The sequence below is a fragment of the Oratosquilla oratoria genome, chromosome 15, assembly GCF_046742065.1.
Source record: "Oratosquilla oratoria isolate Oo_2021 chromosome 15, ASM4674206v1, whole genome shotgun sequence".
Taxonomy (NCBI): domain Eukaryota; kingdom Metazoa; phylum Arthropoda; class Malacostraca; order Stomatopoda; family Squillidae; genus Oratosquilla; species Oratosquilla oratoria.
In genome coordinates, this window is record NC_134791.1 from 44,458,173 (window position 1) to 44,462,533 (window position 4,361).

Sequence of the window (4,361 nt, forward strand, 5' to 3'; positions counted from 1 at the left end):
GCTAGTCAGCCGTAAGTGCGCCCGTCCGTCCATTCCTTCCGTGCCGGTTGGTTGGTTGGTTGGGTGCGTCACCCTTTCCTCCTGCTCTGGATGATACTCCCACTCACTCCCCCCCCCTCTCTCTCTCTCTTCCTCCCTATCTCTCTCTACCTCTCTCTCTCTATCTATCTATCTCTCTATCTATCTATCTCTCTCTCTCTCTATCTCTCTCTCTTCCTCCCTATCTCTCTCTACTTCTCTCTCTCTATCTATCTATATCTTTCTCTCCCTCCCTATCTCTACCTCTCTCTCTCTATCTCTCCCTCTCTCGCACACACACACATACACACACACACACACACACACACACACACACACACACACACACACACACACACACACACACACACACACACACACACACACCTCGTGGCGCAGTGGTTATAGTTCCCGGCTACCACTACGGCGGTCCGGGTTTGTATCCCGCCCAGGGCTAAAATAATTTCTGTATCGCTGCGCTGCGGGTTGTTACTCCAACTCTCGTGGGCGGAAAGTTGTGTGTGTGTGTGTTCGTGTAAGGTCACAGCATCACCCATAGATCGGTCATATATGAGCTCTGAGGTCTCTTCCAGAAGGAAAATAGCTGTCGATCATAAGACCAACACGTGATCCAAGACCATGGTTTATCACACACACACACACATAGAAGAGATCAGAAAAAAAACAGCTTTCCACAGAGTGGTGGATGTCTGGAAGGAATTGGTCGAAACAGTAGTGTATGCAAACACCATACATAAGAACAAACTAGATGTTGCGAGATACAAAGACTGGTCACCACGAGCATAGCTCCCCTTCCCGTATAATACAACTAGGTAAATACACACACACACACGCACACACCGGCTTGCTGATGAATTACTGCGGAATTTTCTTGACCATCAAATATGGTCAAGAAAATTCCGCAGTGTTCCTACGTACCAGCAAAAAGGATCATCGTATGGACTGGGATAATGCTACCATCGTTTATAAATCCCTCTGCAGCTTTCGAAGGAAAATTTTAGAATCCTCCCTTATTTAACATATACCTAATTTTAATACCTCCAAAGGTCAATGATCCCCAGACTGTATAACTTGGATGGCTGCTAAGAAGTCCATCTCTAAAGCAGCCGGGCTTGACCTCACTATGGGCCAACCTCCGCCCCGACCTCATCAAGGACACGTAACCTAAGTCCCCCCTTTTCCATGTCCCCAAATGTACCCCTTCTTAGATATATATACTCTCATACTCCACACTATGTATCATCATCATCAGAATCTTCATCATCATCATGATGAGAATCTTCATCATAAGAATGATCAAAATCATAATCATCTTGAGAGTCATGAGAATCTTCATCATTATCATCATCATCAGAATCTTAATCATCAGAATCAGAATATTCATCATCATGAGAATCTTCAGAATCATCACCATCATCATGAGAATCTTCATCATCAGAATCATCGTCAGAGTCATCATCATCCGAATCATCATCAGAACCATCATCAGAATCATCATCAGAATCTTCATCATCATCATCACAATCTTCATTATCATCAGCATCATCACCAGAATCAGCATCATCATCAGAATCACCATCTTTATCATCTTTATCACCTAAGCCATTCCATCAGAAGGCAGATCCAGGTCCTGGGTCTCAAGAACTTGTATGAAGGGGAGAGATGCCGAGTTTCGTCTCTTCTGCTGCGGCCAGTTGGACGCCCTGGCGTTCCTACCCCTTGAGGAGGTCAAGGCAGAATTGCAACACACAAAACACACACAAAACTCGGTGGCGTGGTTGGTAGATTCCCCGACTGTCACTACGGCGGTCCGGGATCGAATCCTGCCCAGGGCTGAAATAGTTTAAGTATCGCTGCGCTTCGAGTCGTTACTTCAACTCTCGTTGGGTGTGTGTGTGTGTGTGTGTGTGCGTGTAAGGTCACAGCATTACCCATGGATCGGTCATACGAACTCTGAGCTCTCTTCCGGGAGGAAAATAGCTGTCGATCACGAGTCCAGCACGTGATCCAAAAGACCATTGTGAAACACACACACACACACACACACACACACACACACACACACACACACACACACACACACACACACACACACACGCACGCACACACACCTCTTGTTACTTGGTGAGTTTTCACTCCAATCCCTATTGCATCGGGAACGACTCATTATCAACTGCCCCATCCCTTTCCTTTCTCTCTTTCATTTCTTGTGCCCTGCCAGTCAAGTGAGCGGTAAAGGGACAGAATGACACGTACAAGCCTATTCCGTATACGTACCTCATTGTGGGTTTGTGTTTGTGTCTGCGTATAGTCATCTGATTTTCTCCCGGTTTAGTTCGACGGGGCAAATAGACAGAAGAGACAGAGCAGAACAGAACAGGACAAACAGACTGACTGAGTTGTAAAAAAAAAAAAAAAAAAATCCTCAGTACCATATAGTATCTGCTCCTCAAGATGACTTCTATTAATCATTTTCGCACCGTAAAATATTTTCTTCTAGATAATGCTATCTATCTATATACCAAGGACATCTTCCACCTAATTAGGGGGGTAGCCACCCAAGGGACGCACCCATTCCTACCCATTCTACTCCCAGCTCCTCGTATACGGAGGGTTATCCCTGTCTCCTGCCCACTGCCCGTATCAGAGGCAATGCAGCAAGACAGAGCAAATACACAGTAGTGTAACCTCATTAACATGCTAACCCTCCCTCCTCCTGTTCTTATGCAAAAAGTTGAGAAGACATGGAGAACTATTATCCATATATAACCATTCTTCATTTACCCCTATCCCTTGCCTTCTCCCTTCCCTGCTCAACAGGCATTCTCATCTTGCTCAAGGACCCTTTCACCCCATCCATCCATCTCATTTTTCGTCGTCCCCTCAAATTCACTCCATTCATCTCTGTGTTTCCCACTCTTTTTGCTAATCTTTCTTCACTCAAACTTTCCATGTGTCCAAGCCATTCCAATAATTTTCATCTGCCAGCTTCTTTTCCAACCCTACTCTCCTCCTCATCTCATTTCTCACTCTATTCAATCTTGTAACCCCCATCATATTTGTCAGACACCTCATCTCAAACGCATTAAAACTTTTCCTTTCTGCCTTTTTTAAATTCCAAGTCACGACACCATATAGTGTATTAGATATAATAATCCCTTCATATAATCCTCTCTTTGCACCCATTCTAAGATGTCTATTTTTCATAACACTTTTAAATTCCCTAAGAAACATACTTGCTTCCCTCCCTCTGCAGTTTACCTCCACTTCCATTCCTCATATTCTTGCTACATGTGACCCCAAATACACTATCCACCTCCTCTAGCATCTTTTCTTGAAGACTTACTTCCAATTTGCTACCACCCTCTTCCCTTGTACATCTCATCACCTCGCTTTAACCTACATTTAATTTCAATTTCCTCCTATCACATTCCTTCCCAAATTCCGAAACTTAGATTCTCCCCATGAGCCCGTCATATGCTCAGAATTATCAGCAAACAACAACTGGCTCACCTTCCATTTCTTTCCATCTCTAACGATCACCAATCCTCTGTACGTCACCTTATTGTACCACCACGGCAACATTGCACAGCCCTAAATACTCCCGTATAAGTGATTGACTGCCCTTAACAACTTTCCTCCAGCCCCGTATCTTTACAATACCTTCCACAGTGCATTCCTGTCTACCCTGTCACAAGTCTTCTAAAAATCAACAAAGGGCCAAAAAATATCCTTACCTTTTTTGACAAAAAATTCTCGCAAATCTGCCTTACCACAAAAATTTAATCCACGTACCCTCTGCCTTTTCTGAACTCACATTGTTCCTCAATTTATTTTTTCTGCTCCTCACCTAATCCTCCCATATGCCTTTCATACTACGCTCAACAAACTGATCCTTCTAAAACTACTACATTTACATTCGTTCCCTTTTCCTTTGTAAAGCAGAATTATACAGAGACCCTCTATTCTTCCGGCACCCTTCCTTCCCTTAGACACACATTAAACAACCTCACAAGCCAATCCACTATAACTGTACCTCCCCTTTTCATGTACTCCGCATGATACCTATCCAAACCAGGTGCCTTACCAGCTCTCATAAATTTCAAAGCTCCTTTTACCTCATCTTTTCCTATTACTCTTTCATTTCCCTATCCCATTATAGAGATAATACCAGACAAGTTTATTTAGTTTAGAGGAAATTTAAGACACCGATGGGTTAGGGCTATTTCTATTAGTCAACACTGCAATAGTTGACTTTAATTTTTGTTTAGTGTGTCGCCAGGCGGTTTTATTCAGCTGAGGGAAAGCTCCCAGAGCTACAG